General features: G+C 33.2%; 1 protein-coding gene across 2 annotated transcripts in view; it reads left to right on the forward strand.

Moving 5' to 3' along the window:
* LOC140445502 (uncharacterized) overlaps positions 1 to 16,868 on the forward strand; it is a 500,280-nt gene that overhangs the window by 20,395 nt on the left and 463,017 nt on the right. The gene's annotated exons all lie outside the window — the stretch shown is intronic.

The raw sequence follows: 16,868 nt of genomic DNA on the forward strand, positions 1-16,868 counted from the left end.
CGTTAATTAAAATAAAAACTTTTCTAATGAATCAATGCTGCCAACAAATTAAAGTACCATCTGAATGGAAAACCACTTACCAAGTGTCCATCTTTAAAAACGGTAATCGAAAAGATCCTAACTGCTACAGAGGATTAAGTGTCCTACCTACTTTCGGGAGATTGTTTAAAAAGATAATAAATGGAAAAATACAAGATGATGTAGAAAATCTAATTAGCGAAGACCAAAGTGGATTTACGCCTGGTAGATCTTGCACTGATAACTTGTTTATACTCCAACAATTAATAGAGAAAATAATAGCGGTTGGTACCGAAGTACATCTAGCCTTCATCGACCTAGAAAAGGCGTATGATACAATTTCAAGACTTAAATTGTGGCAAGCTTTACAACAATTCGGCATTAGTCCATACCTTTTAGCAATAATCACTGAAGTATACAGGGATAACACTACTTACCTAAAAATCAGAAATAGACTACCGGAGCCAATAAAAGTAACTAAAGGACTAAGACACGGATGCAGTAGGACAAAAATTCATAATGTTTGTATTTTGAGATTTCCGAAGTGGAAACTGAAATGTCAATAAACTTACTTTAACCTTTAATTGTGGCTTATTCCCATTTAAATAGTAATTACTTTTTTCTGTCTGATTAGAGTTTAATGATATTTAATCATTAATTTGGTCATCGTACGGTGTCAATGTATTTTCTGAATATGTTGCAAATCTTTTTGCAGTTTGCTCATTGCTTCTAGCCCAGCTACCGTCTTCCAGTTTAATGAGTGGAGAATGGGTGATTGGTCTTTTCAGCCTTTTTGTTGCTTTCCATAGAGAGTACTCAGTGCTGCCATCATCCGTTAATTCTCTTGATAAGATCTGCGTGACTTATTTTTTATGTTTTGAATCTCTCTTTTAAGCTTTTGATTATCATTCTTCAAATTTGTTTTATTTTGGTAAGTTCTGGTTTGTTCCCACGTCCTTCTTAGCTTTATTTTTTCTTTAATTAACTTTTTAATTTCTTTCGGATAGTTGTTTCCTTTTCCTTTTGATCTTAGAATAGGAATACTTTTCCATTCTGATTTTTGTATATTTTGAACAAACAACTCTACTTCCTCTAATTCCCCTTAAAGATAAAGATAAAAAGAAAACTGATTTGTTATGTTCAAAGACACATATCTTGTTTACAAGACAAATAGACAAAATATTTAATGTTTTTTTTTTCCAAAGCTGCTAGTCTAAATCTACTATATTTTTAGTAACATTTGCTAAACATTTTATCTCCCATCACTCATCACACTATTATTAGCGCCAATAGTAATTAAATATATCTTAATAATATACATACTTCATTTAATTTTTGCATAATTTCTTCGTGCCAAACTACAATCTTCATTTTAATTTTATTCTTAGCTCCCAGCACCATTATATGCTACGGCTCTTAGAAAAAACAATACAATAACTAATAACTTGAATAGTTTCTCATGTCATAGTGCATGCCAACAAAATATTTTTCGAATTCCCATGCTCTCGACGGAAGTAAGTCACGCTTCGTGGCTTAGGAAAGGAAGCGATTGATGGATATAGCTCCTAAAGGTACGTGGTCAGGCAGTCATTAGATATGCCGTCGGGGCTTATCAAGAAGGTAAAAAACGTATGCAAGGTGGCATCAAGGGCGTTCGTTGACAACATATGTGAAAAGGCAGGTTCTTCAAACTTCTTTTATGATGCAATGTTGGTTGAAATCAACTGGTGTGTAATATATTGAAAGTTTACTCGTTTGTGGGAAGAAATTATTTTAATTTATGTTCTACATTAAATTATATGCAATTAATATACGCGTAATATATGTATAATAAACTTTTCCGAAACCTCGGATCACGTGGAACAAATAAATAAATGCTTACGCAAATAAATAATAACGTATTTTAATAGGTGTACTGAGAAAATTTGATTTCAGGGAATATTTATTTAAAGAGCAGACTTTTAAGAAATGGAAAAGACTGCCACTCAATTATTAATAAAGTTTTAAAAAATACAAAATTAGTCCAGTCGTCAGAGAGTTGACCCCTAAAAATCATACAAACAAGCTGAATTTTGCAGAGAATGTTAATTTTGGGACCTTAAAAAAGATGCAAAAAAGTTGACCAGTTTTACCCCCGGGTTTCCCCCTTAAACTCCCCCCACAGGGGGGTAAAAACGCAAAAAAATTGATTTACCAAGAATCTTAGGCCATAGAAAAAAATGTTTTAAATAAAAAATGTATCTGAGATAATTTTAAACAAAAATGTTTATTAGGACTTTTTGTGTAGAATGTACCGTTCTCTCACAAACGACGCTTTAAGCGACCGTAGATTTTAAGTGTCAATTACGCGCGCCAAATCAATGTTTAATAAAATTTGGATTAGCTCGACGATAAAAATTCAAAATCTTTTGATTCAAGTTCGACAAAAATAATGATGCGTTTTAAAGGTAGAGTTCAGCTTTCGTATGCAATTTTTCTATTATGTCGCAAATAAACTTAGATTTTATAAAGGTGTAAAATAAATAAACCTGGTGCGATTTTTGCCACTTTTTACGATTCTCATGAGATTAATCTTCATCTCCATCCTTACTATCTCATGGAACATAATCTATCTGTTTCATTGACCGGCCACTATGAAGTTTCAATTATTACAACCTAACCTAACCTAACAAGAACAACGAAGAACAAAAGGATTGCAAACAAACTAGATAGGGAAGTCAAAAAACAACTGCTAACCCGTAGGAACAACTGTTGGGACAACTTTATCCAGGAATTAAACTCAAATAAGTCCGCTTTTTTTGGAAACTATCCAAAATACTTCGAAATGACAAAAATCCAATACCTCCATTAAAAGGAGAAAATGGAATAGTACACACAGAAGAAGACAAAGCAGAAGTTGTGAAAGACGAACTAGAAAGGGCTTTCAGAAACAAGGACCATCCCTACGAATATTTAGACTTCACAGAAGAGGTAGAATGAACTGCAAGAAGACTAAAAAGAAAAAAGGGCAGATTAGGTATAACACATACCTCCCCCGAATAGATCAAGCAACTAAAAAAAAATGGCAAACGCAAAGAAAGCCCCAGGACCAGACAATATTACAAACAGAGCACTGAATAATCTTCCGACGGGAGCTATTGTATACATAACTGTATACATAACCAACATCATAAACAGTATGCTCAGATTGAGATATTTCCCGAATAGATGCAAAGAGGCTCAGGTAATAATTATACCAAAACCAGGAAAAAACGGCGCTTTTCAAAAAATTACAGACCGATAAGTGTACTCTCTCATCTTAAGGGTAATACTAGTAAGACTTAACGAAGAATAGCAAGCGCTAGGCACCATACCAGAGGCTCAATTCGGATTTAGAAGTGACCACTCTTGTGAACTACAGGTACTTAGACTGACTGAATTCATTACAAAAGACTTCATCGAAAAAATGTACACAGCCGCAGCCTTCCTGGACGTCAGCAAGGCATTCGACAGAGTCTGGCATCAAGGTCTGCTCTACAAAATAAACAACATTGGCTACAGTGAGGTGATGACATGTCTTCTTGCATCATAACTGGCCAACAGAAGGTTCTGTGTTCGGCTAGGGGCAACCCTATCCAAAGTCGGAACCCTGGAGGCGGGGGTGTCGCAGGGGGCGGTGTTGTCACCATACGTATACACTATCAACACAGTTGATACACCTCAGGAGTCAGGATCCCTGCTAAGTTTATATACAGACGATACGGCCATAGCAGTCAGTTGGAGAAATCCGAATCTTGCAACTAATTATTAGCAAAGAGCACTAAACAGATTCCAAAGATAGTGCATCAAATGAAAAATAGCTCTAAACCCTGAGAAAACACAGGCCGTTATGTACAGACACCGAAGAAGTATACCAGAAAGAGAGTTAACGTAAGAAAATACCCACATCGAATGGGTAAACCAAGCTAAATATCTTGAGGTGATATTGGATAGAAGATTAACATACACAAAACATGTTTATCAAACGGCATACAAAGCAAAAACTATCAAAGGACAGCTCTCCTCACTAATAGGCAGAAAGGGCAAACTGAACAAAAATAAGAGTTGCAAACAGTATCATACTACCAGTGCTCACATACGCCTCACATGTATGCTTGGGAGCATACGTGCAAATTAAACAGAAAGAAAATCCAGACCACCCAAAATCAAATTAAAAGGGACACACTGAAACTACCAAGGTATGTACCTTTGAGATACCTGTACAGAGTAGTAAAAAGAATCCTAAGAAAAATGGATAAGAGAGCCTACGAGATATTCAACGGGCACCGAAACCACCCAAGCGGAGTACTGAGAGAGCTAACGAACTACGATAAAAACGCAGGGACGGTAAATAGACGGCCAAAACACCAAATAACTGGATATAGGGAAAATCAAGAATGAGATAGCCACACAGTAACAAACAAAACAAAACAAAACAAAACAAAATGAAGCAAGACAGAAAGTAAACAAAAAAATCCTAGTGTTTCGCGCGACATCCGGTGGATAATTGTGCATGGTGGGGATAAGTGGCAACTGGTGAGTGGGTACGCAACTCTGGCGAGAGATTACGCAATATGTTTAGTTTTTAGCTTAGTAATTAAAAAAAAAAGCTTTCTGTCTATATCGCGACTTACTTGGACATTAATAGAATACTTCTGCAACACCATTCAATTATCAATGATATAATAGACCCGTCAGGTCTCTTATAACAGCCGCATTTGCGGCCTCGGTTCGTCAGGCAGAAGATTAAGTATAGATCTTTTTACGGAAAATCTGAGCAGCTAGGTCATATGTGGCGTACATGGGCTTGGTGGGCAGACCCTCTTGGGTACCCAGCCGATAAGGAGATCAAAATTTATTTTGCCAATTCGGCGGCTGAGTGACCGAGTTCACACACTTTTCGGGTAGAGTGTCATTAACTCAGGTTGATGGCACTCTGCTCGGGACACACACCTTTTTTTAGGGACTTAAGTTCCGCAATAAAGTTCTATAGAATCAGAGTAACTTCTATATAATCAGTAAAGTAAATAGGGAGAAAAGCCGACATATGTGCTACCCCTACAGTTAGGTGGCTTAACCACAGTCAATAAAGACAAAGGGTGTTCCATTACCCAGGGCACCCAAAGTAACTTTCAGATCATAAGCCTCCTCAAGTAGGTCACATGCTGAGAAGAGGTGAAGGAAAAGTCTGGGGGCCATATAGGTACCACTTCTTTAGCGAAGTGAGACCGGTTTGATCTTCGGACATGTGGATCCCACTCTTACAATTTATAGTATACACATGTTCCTTAGGGGCAGGGTTGATCACTTGTGTGTGTGTGTAGAGCCTAATCTTCAAAACTTATAACATGGAATTTTAGTTTTATGTTTTGGCAAAAAATGTGAGGCATTTAAATTACACCCAAAACCGTCTTCTTGGAGGCATTTCCCGTGACGTGCGATTGTTTGTAATGTAACACTTTAAATTCTGCGATTTTTACTCATATCTCAAATGTCTCATCTTTGTTGGCACAAGTCAAAATTGAAATTTAATGTCATAGGATTTAAAGACTAATCTCTATAAATTAAAATTTTACTACGACCGGTTAATGAAAGTGATCAATTTTATTGACATCTGACATTTAAAATCGACGGTCGCTTCAAGCGTTGTTTGTAAGAGAATGGTACATTCTACACAAAAAGTGCCAATAAACATTTTTGTTTAAAATTATGTCAGCTACATTTTTATTCTAAACATTCAAATTCTTAGTAAATTCATTTTTTGCGTTTTATCCCCCTACGAGGAAGGTTTTAGGGGTAAACTCAAGGGTATAAGTGACAAACGTTTTTGCATCTATTTTGGGTCCCAAAAATAATATTCTCGGAAAAAATTCAGCTTGTTCGTATGATTTTTAGTAGTAACAACAAGCTTTATTAGTTTTTCAAAAAAAAAAAAAATATTGATGGACAAAACGGCATTTGATTGTCTTTAAATGACAAAATGTAGTTTGATTGTCTCTAAATGATTAAAATAAAAATATGAACTGAAAATGCATTTCTGCATATTTGTAAAGCAATATAGCAAAAAAAATTGTATGACATGTATGTCGTCCTCCAGAAGACAGCAAAATTCTTATCCATCTTCACATTAATCGCAGATCTGGTCTTTTACAATTATATTTTTATGATACTGATGTTTTAAAATTGGATCTAACCAAGTTAACTCTGGATGTAATGCCTATTTTTTGGCTGATAAACTAACTAAAAATTGTGATAAGCTATCCAGTATTTTCTCGGTTTTTTCTTTGGTTTAAGGTAAACTTAAAAAAACTTTTTAAAAGAGTCATCATTTCTGTACAAAACCTCTGTTTTTACAGATTTAGCATTTAAGATTCAAAATTTTTCCCCAGCAGTTTGTTTGCCCCGAGTTATGATTATTCTTTTGGCTCCATTGATGCCTATAACTTTTTTGAGTGAAAGTGCTGCATGTTTTATGTCATACTAAGTCCAATCAGAGCCTAGTTTGTGATCTTTTCCTTTCTTAGAATAGATCTCATTATATTTGTCTGGTAACTTTACTAGCTCAACTTAAACAAAAACTCGATCAGCTGGCATAAACGAATGGCCACGAACGGGAAAATGGGAAATTTTTGGGATAATATTTAAAAGCCACAAGATGAGTGCATGTACTATGTGGGAATTTTTCTTCTGACCCCCAAAACAATCTTAGATGTTTAATATCTGACTCAAAATCAGTCTGTTTTAGAAATTGAGTCAACACGGAACTTTGTATACTCCACCTCTTCCTGCTTCATGCTTAAGCCATGTATAAAAAGTTTTTGTTAAAATATGTGTCATACAAAAAGCATAAAAAGCCAGTTGCTGAGCATAGTGCCGTAATAGGTGCTTTTGAGATATATTGAATCTGTTGCATATCAAAGCAATATGCCACTTTATCAGCAGATTTCTCCTTCATTAAATTAAAAAACTGCTTTGCTCGCGTCTTGTGAATAGTTAAATCCATTTTTAATTTTAATCGTTGCTCATCATATTTAATGGTATTTACCTCAGTGTTTGTTCGGATGCAAAAGCCACAAACATCAGTAGCTGGACTTTTAAAGGCTTAAACAAAACGATCAAGTTTTTTTTTTCTGAAAAATGGCTTTGACAGAGCCAATTAGCCAGACTTGTTTGTGTTTATTGTTAAAATCGACTGAATTTCAATTATTATTGATTGCAGATTCATAGTCAAATGTTAGTACTACATATAGCTAATATTTTTATGGATAGGTACATACATTTTGTTTTGATATATTTTTATTTTGTTTTTTTTTATTCTTTTATTATTTTCTTGTTTTTTTTGTTTTGTTTTGTTTTGTTGCTGTTTTGATTTTTTTTTGTTTTTTGCTTTTTTTGTTCTTTTTTTGGATTTATTTTTTTGTTTTTTGTTCTATTTCTATTTTCGTAATTCTTTTATTTTTTTTTTAATTTGTGGTATACTTTTTTTTTGTTTTTTTTTGTTTTTTTTTTCAAACCATATTAACAGATTACGCCTATATACTATTTACAACTTATATTTACATATTTTAACATGTTTGTAAATGCAATGAAGAATTTCATATTATTTGAAAATATTAAAAGATTACGGTTTGTTGGAAAACAACACTAAGGAATTTATTAATTCCTTATAAAGTTCGTTTATATTAATAATTTGTAAATCACATTCTAATATAATATGTGTTAGATCGCCTATTTTACCACAAGTACAATTGGGAGTATTTGATAAGCTGATTCCATGCATGTAAGATGGCGTAAGAGCATGATTTGCTCTCAGCCGATTAATGGTCTTTATAAAATGTCGATTAGATTCTGTGTAGAACCATCTTATGGAGGGTATCCTAGTGTTACAATGATAAAAGTTTAAGCCAGTCTTACATTCTCTGTAATGTAAATGCCAATTATTTTTAAGTTTTTGTCTACTAACGGTGTCAATATCTGTCGCTGGAATTAAATTTCTGTTTACTTTTTCTCCAAGCATGTATGCTGATTTAGCCAAATTGTCAACGATCTCATTGCCTTTTATTCCCGAATGGCCCTTGATTCATGTAACTATTACATTTAATCCTAATTATATAGTTTCATAAAGAATTTTAAGAATTTCCAGTTCAATGTGGTTTATTTGTTTAACTGTTTGAATGTTGTTAAATCTGTCGACCACGCTTTTACTGTCAGTAAATATAACATAGTTGCTAGTCGGATTCAGTACTACATACTGAAGAGCAAACATTATTGCCATCATTTCCGCTGTGTATATTGAGCATTCACTGGGTAAGCTATACTGGTGATGGTAATTTTTATTTTCGTGGAACATTGCACAGCGGTAAAGAAAATAAAGACTTACGGAGCTTTGCTTTTTTATGTTAAACTCAGATGGCAAATAGATTCTTCTATGCGTCTACCGCAGTGGCCTTCATGGACCCTCAAAGACGAAATAAATTTAATGAGACTTTCTAATTTAAACGCATTTTTTCTTAGACTTTCTGTCTCCACCACGATTGTCCTTTATATAGTTAATTGACATTTATTTACTTCATTAAAAGATGATTTGAATCAATTACCCGCTTTAATTTACAATTCTACGTTTTTTCTAATAGGGGTAGTTCCTAAATCCAAACTTTCATTCAATTCGGTGGTGACACTAAAAATTATACAGTTTCGCCGTATTTCACGTACATTTACTGGAGTAATAAAACATATTTACAAAAATATATCAAACATGTTTTACTGGAATTCTCATTTTCAGAATTATGTTTCGTTATTTTTTTCTTGTTTTTGATACTTCTGTCGGGTTTTGCACTACAAAACGTATTTACACTTCAAAATGTTAAAATACCTCAAATTCTCAAATGTTTTTGTTTTCGTTCCAAATTCCGTAATTTAAAACACGGATATAGTAAAACCACATCTAGTTGGTGCATTGCTTTGTATTTTGCTTGATGGAAGGCCATTTGTATAAAAAACATATGGCAGGGTATAACAAAATTGTTTTCAAATACGTACAATATAAATAAATACAATCGTGTATACATGTTTGGAAAAAAGTTCCGGGTCTAGCAATTAGAAAAATAAAAAAAAAATATGTATATTAATAACACATGATCGTATAACTGTTAAAACCTTTTTTTCTCTATGCTTAAACAGTATACAATATCATTGTATATAATTTTGTTGTGGTGATAGCGTAAAAATCTAAGTAACTTCATTTTGTCTAATTTTTAAGATTTTAAAATCTTTAAATCCAAAATAACAAATTTCTAACAAGAAAAACCTATAACTCTAGTATCTATAAACCTATACTCCAGTATATCGGTTTAGTCCAAAAGCCACGTCCATGCTTCTTCTTCCTCCTCTATGGAAGGTTTTCACTTCAGCTTTTGCGCGGTCGTCGTTTGCTTTTTGTACTTGATTTCTCACTTCTTTGTCCAGGTCTCCATAGCTAGACAGTGTAATTCCCAGGTATTTTATTTCCAGTACTTGTTCAATACTGATGCCATCAATTTCTATTTTACATGTGGTTGGTTCTTTGCTGACTACTATTGTTTTAGTTTTCTGAGATGAGATTGTCATGTTAAGTTCTTTTGCTCTTATGTTGAATCTGTGAACCAGTCTTTGCAGATTATCTTCATCTTGGGCTATCAATATTGCGTCGTCTGTGTAACACAGTATTTTTTTTCTTTGTATTCCATTCTGTATCCTCTTCCTTTGTTAACGCTTTTGATGATTTAATCCATGATCAAATTGAAGAACATGGGGTTTATGCTGTAACGTTTAAACTTAAAATTTAATTTAATCAAATTAGATCGAATCATTTGTCTTCAACAAGTTCGTAATGAACTATACCTCCATAAATTAAATTTCTCGACAAACACTTTTAGATTCCGCTCCAAGAATAAAGCTCACTATTGGCAAAACACGCTTTAGCGGGCAGTATTTGTCAATTGTCGCTAGTTATAGCAATATGATTGGTAGAGCACACCCTCAACCCCCGAAAGAGGGGTCACCGACTTTCTTAACGGCAAATCTCAAAATCGCCACTCGTTTTGTAGAGGTGAAAGGAGCCAGTCGTTTTGTCTTTATTGTGAAAACACTCTGTGGTCGCAAGAGCCACCGATATCCACATTACGGGTCCCTGGATGAGGCATACGATTGGTGATATAAAATATTTATAATATCTAAAAACACTAATCCGTTCCGCAACGTGGTTGGACCATATTTTCCCTTTGATAGAAGTATAACGTAAGAGTGTCCATTAATAAGTACTCGTATTAGTACACTTATACTTAATAAGTGTACTAATACGCTTCCAAGCGGTGACGTGTTTGTTTTTAATATAGACGACAATAAATATGGACAAATGCTTCTTCAAACAGTTCTTTATCTCATTTAATTTATTATGATAAATTTTTAAGTTTAGTTCTGTTTGACTACGTAAGGTGTAGTAAATGAAATAACTATTTATATTTGTAAATACTTTAAATATGTTGTAAACTGTCAATAATGAATATGGGGTTTAATTTTTTGATATGTTAGTGTTCGTTATTTTTCTCTCTCCAAATGATTCTGTTGCTGCGTTAATTATGTTATTTTTGAGTTTTTTCGAACTTTCATTAATGTTATCGTTTTATAATATTTCATTCCCAGCGATCTTCTCGGATATTCTTTTTTGTAGAAGTATTCCGTCGATTCAGTATTTACTTAGTCCTTCCACTTTGATTTTTGTTTGTTTTGGCGCGGCACTCTTGAGTGTGAAGTATTTCAGAATAATTCTTATTTTACATAATACCAAGCTACCGTTACCTACATCTGCTGAGTTGATTATTTCTCTTGTCGATTATTTTTGATGAATGTATATTTCTGTTGGTAATAACATAATGTATTATAGATTTTTGTGCACGGGTATTGAATATATATTTGTGTTGGTCTTTGTGGTTTAAAGAAGAAGTAAAGACAAAATATGAAGAGAACCAGGAAGCCTTTTTACAATACAGAACACAACAGGTATACATAACCAACAGAGATATAGATCCATCGACAATAATCGACGTAAGATGCCTCAACTAAGTAGATGTAGGTAGCGACCATAGTCTAGTATTATGTAAAATAAGAATCATCCTATTCTATTACTATTCAGAAGCGCCGCAAACAAGATCAGAATTGCCATGTTGATAGCCAACGTTCGCAACGGACAGGGCACTTGAAGAAGAAGAATCATCCTCAAGTCCTTCACACTTAAGAGAGCGGTGCCAACACAAACAAAAATCAAAGACGAAGAACTAAATACGAAATCCACGGAATGCTTATACAGAAAAAAAATATCAGAGAAGATTGATGGTAATGAAATATTAGAAAACGATAACATCGAGGAAAGTTGGAAAAAAATTCAAAAATAACATAACTAACGCAGCAACAGAATCACTTGGAGAGAGGGAAGTAATGAACACTAACATATAAAAAACAACATATTTAGAGAGGACGTGAAGACAAATTGTGAAGAAAAGAAAAAAGACTTTTTACAATACAGAACACAACAAACACAACAGGCATATAACCACTATAAACGAATCAGAAATAAAACGAATAATTTAGTTAGACAAATAAAAAGGGGACACTAGCAGAGCTTGTCAAAACAGATAAAGCATGACTTCTACGGAACACAAAAAGAAATATGAAATAGAATCATCAGAGGACAAAGAAAGGAGGACATTCAGAAGAAAATGTGGGTAGAATAATTTAGATTCCTATTTACTAATGGTGACTAATGGAGACAAATCTAACCCAGACAATTTCAGAGGAATTAATTTATTAAATACAACACTAAAATTAACAACCACATTTATAACAAATTAACTGAATAAAATTATAACACTAGCAGAGGAAAATAATATTTTAGGTCGGGAAGATCATGCACCGACGCTATATTGATAATGAGGCAAGTGCAAGAGAAATCATTAGAATACAACAAATAGGCACAATTATGTTTTGTAGAAGGCATTTGAGCGGGTCAAATTAAAACTCGTTATGCACTTACTGTACGCAAGATAGATACCTCTAGGAATAATCAAAACAATAAAAGTAAAAGTAGAAGAAGTTCTAACAGACCCCATTGAAGCTGGCAATCTAAGAACTAAAAAAGGACACCAAAGTGGAGAAGAACAACTTAAAATAATCTGCTATGCAGACGATGCAATACCTACTACTCTCTCAAAGTGAAGATGATTTATAACGTATGTTGCACCAATTTAATATAAATATAAGAAAATTTAAAATGTTAATTTCCCCAAAAATGATAAAATGCATGGTTATAACTGCAAAATTACTAAGATATAAATTGGAGCTTAAAGGTCAGATAATAGAACAAGTGAAGGATTTTAAATATTTAGGCATTACATTATCTACCTTCGACAAGCCCAAGACGGAAGTGGAAGATGAAGTGAATAGAGCAAACAGAGCCGCAGTTTACCTGAATGAAACAATATGGAGAAATAAAAATATCGGGAAAGAAATTAAAGCTAAAATTTACAAAACAGTCATCAGATTCATAATGAGATACGCGGCAGAAACACGACCTGACACAGAGGGGACAAAAATGATTTTAGAAATAGCAGAGATGAAAACACTTCGAAAAATAGATGATAAAACACTATGGGAGAGAGCAAGGTGGAGAACATCAAGCACTAAGTAGAAAATTGAAGAGTAGAATGGAACGATCATACAAGCCGAATGACAACAAATAGAGAAATATAGAGAATGATCAGAGGACAAAGAAAAGAGATGAACGAGCTATTAAAAAGGCAACACATTCAGAAGAAAATATGGGTAGACTACTCTCGATTCCTATTTACTAATGGTGACGATTATAAACCACCAAAACCAGAGGTAACGACAAACGAAGAAATAAGTATTGAGGAAGAAGAGGTAAAGAGAGCATTAAGGAAAAAATTAGAAAATCACCAGGAGAGGACAGAATACCGAACGAACTCCTAAAGTACGGAGGACCAGATCTGACCAAACAACTATTAAGACTAATCCAAATATAATAAAACAAAACATAATATCTCAAGAATGGAAATCAAGTATTCTAATACCTCTCTTTAAAAAGAGAGACAAATCGAGTCCAGAAAATTACAGAGGAATTAATTTATTAAACACAACAATAAAATTAACAACCAAAGTGATAACAAATAAACTGAATAAAATTATAACGCTAGCAGAAGAAAATAATATTTTAGGTCGGTTTGCACCGACGCCATATTTATAATGAGGCAAGTGCAAGAAAAATCATAAGGATACAACAAACCAGCACAATTATGTTTCGTGGACCTTAAGAAGGTATTTGTCTGGGTCAAATTAAAAGTCGTTATCCACTTACTGTACGCAAGATAGATACCTCTAGAAATAATCAAAACGATAAAAAATATCTACCAAAACAACATAATAAAAGTAAAAGTAGAAGAAGAACTAACCGACCCTATTGAAGCTGGGAATGGGATAAGAACTAAAAAAGGATACAAAATTGGAGAAGAACAACTTACAATAATCTGCTCTGCAGACGATGCAATACTACTCTCTCAAAGTGAACATGATTGACAACGTATGTTGAACCAATTTAATATAACCGCAAGAAAATTTAAAAGTTAATTCCCCCAAAAATGATAAAATTGATGGATTTTAAATATTTAGGCATTACATTATCTAGCTTCGGAAAGTTCAAGACAGAAGTGGAAGATCAAGTGAATAGAGCAAACAGAGCCACAGGTTGCCTGAATGAAACAATATGGAAAAATTAAAATATCGGGAAAAAAATAAAAGGCAAAATTTACAAGACAGTTATCAGATTAATGGTGACATATGCGGTAGAAACATGACCTGACACATAGAGGACAAAAAAGATGCTAGAAAAAAACAGAGATAAAAACACTATGGAAAAATTCATGTTAAAACGTTATAGGACGGAGCTAGAAGTATAAATATACGACGTAGATGCAAGGTGCAGTACATCACGCATTAAGTAAGAAATAGAAGAGTAGAATGGAACGATCATAAATCCGAATGACAACAAATAGAGCAGTAAAGACGGCAAGAGACAATTCCCCAATAGGGGAATCATGTCTTCATAAAAAAAAAAGAATAAGTAAATGGTAAGTATTTTTTGGAACGCCACTGCTTTGTTAGTGTAGGCATTACTGTTCTTGCCACTGCAGTTGAAACAAGATATACATTTTGTCATTAAATTGTTGGTAACAGATAGTGTATCTTTAATAACAATATTTTAACAGTCATAAACAAAATTAAGAAATAGCTAACACTGTACAACAAATAGTGAGAGAATAAGTAAGTCTTTAATTCTATGTCTATACGGCCCATTTGAATGTCTCCCTAATGCCATAAACAGAATATTCCCACAAATGTACGAATGTTCAAATGATATGATTGTGACCAAGAATATCACGTTCCATTTTTAGTATTTCAATTTCATACTGGAGTGGAAGCATCGAAAACGGAATAATAGAAACTATTGTGAATTCTGAATAGAGTTCTACATTCAACGATTCAACATGCGGTTTTCCTTAATTTCCCCCGTAGCGAAAATTCTTTTCTCAAACTTTTAACCTATTATGTGTCGAGCTTGTGCTTTCCATTTAAGGAACTTAAAATGTGCTCCCGGTTTCCCCTTGGTTGGTTCGCAATTGTTAAAGTAATTTTGACTTATCGCAAGTTCTAGAAGTTATTTTCAACCTTTGCTGTAAATGGATTACGATGAAGTTTAAGATTATTAGGGAACAGGTAGCAAACAGACTACAGTAAGGACCATAAAAATCTAATAAAAATGATATAACTGTAGAAATTATATTCAAGAACAAATAGATTTTGAATATCTTAACATAAAATTAAATATCATAACTAAAACATTTATTAAAAGAACATACATTTGCACTTTAATAAATAACATATCCCTACCTAAAGCTAAAAAAAAGTGAAACAGTAGGCCGTACTGTAGTCTAGCGCGAAGCCTCATACTATGATTTCTGTATTTTTTTTAAATTTAAATGATATAAGTATTTAAAATTGAATAAAGTAATTTTATTATTTATTCAATATATTATTAAATAAAATATTATGTCTGCTCCTAACGCCACCTGTTAACATATTAACAAAACCTACGTTGTTTACTTCCGACACGCCTGTTAAATTCAGACCAAATATTTTAATAATTAAAAACTGTAAATAAATATCATTTGATGGTACATTTAATTATTATACAAACTAAATAATATGTTTAAAAATAATAATTGTATTTATACGAAATTATTTTAAAAGTAAAATACCATAAAAACTTAAACAGATAATTCAATGTCAATTAATCGAATGACATTTATCTTACGAACCGAATCTTCTAGTAACAGACAATCTTTTAATTTTTCACTTCTTATTTAATGTCTATATTTTTTTATTTAAAAAAAATAGTTATTAGCAGGGGGTACAAACACAAATTACAAGTATTTAATTTCTTACAATTTGTAGAATTTAAATATATTATATTAGCTATTGTAAAATTTATTGTCTCTTAAATATTTCAGTACTTGGTTGAATTGGCAGCTTAGTCGATCCTTCATGTAGGTAGTGAGTTTAATTTTTCTTCTATCGTGGATGTATGTTTTGCATTCCAACAGGATATGTTTAACAGTGATTGGGATCTTGCCGTTGTCGCAGAAAGGGATGGGTTCTTTATTTATTAAGTGGATATGGTTTTCTGGATCATGTTGTGAGCGTCTTGAAGTGTTCGGAATTATTTCTTCAGCTCTTATAATTTCGATAATATAACTTTTCGACTTCTTACTCCTCGGATGTATTCCGTGATTTGTCCAATATCCCTACGCAATAATACAATTTTTCTCAGCAGTCTTTTTTCCCAGGGTGCAATTCTGTTTTCAATCCTTTCGATATTAGTAACTTGTTGTGTTCTGATCTTAATGCACATAACATTAGCAATTGCTGTTGCTGTACAATAAATCAGCATATGCAAATATTCCAATTTATGGGCTTCTACGACATAATTGGGTAGAACTTCAGTGTTCACAATTTGTAACAGCACACTTAGTTATTTACAAGAGTTCATTTTTGGTAGCGGTGGCCTGTTTGTAGCATTTTCATTTTACCCGTTATATAATAAAACACCGAAAAATTTTTTTAATCTTTTTGTGTCTCAAAGATTGATAATATAAATATTTTTAATCTGTTGATAATAACACAAATTGCTTTTTCTTTTGATCTTGATTCCGCCTAGATATTTGTGCGTCAAATAAATATGAATATTTCCACTTAGACTGGTAAGAAAATGTATGCTGACAAAAGAACGATTTTGGGTGATGAGATCACTACTCGGTGAGCCCGCTGCCAACGATGTTTGTTTCATTGTGTGAGTCCAGATTTTCTTAAAATTCGTTATCTTTATTCGTTATTTGTTTTTGTCATCGGGAATTAGTTAGTGAGCAGTAAAAAAGAACAGTTGGATTCTGAGCGGAAAAGGATCTTTTTCAGTGATAGTTTCAAAAAACCGGAAAAATTTTCGTTTAATTCGATGAATTAGTTAATCACTGGTTTGTTGGATGCTGTATTCCATGTGACGGGTGTGAAAACATCGTTTTCAACGTCTTAAGAAGTCCACATGCTTTTAAGTGAAAATTAAGTAGCCGAGTTTTGAAGAATACATACTGTTTTCATTAGGATAACCTGAAGTCCAATTCGATGTTTCACCTCCACAAGATTTGTCCATTTTGTGCCTCATATAGGTC

Source organism: Diabrotica undecimpunctata, chromosome 7 (assembly GCF_040954645.1).
Source record: "Diabrotica undecimpunctata isolate CICGRU chromosome 7, icDiaUnde3, whole genome shotgun sequence".
In the NCBI taxonomy this organism is placed as follows: Eukaryota; Metazoa; Arthropoda; class Insecta; order Coleoptera; family Chrysomelidae; genus Diabrotica; species Diabrotica undecimpunctata.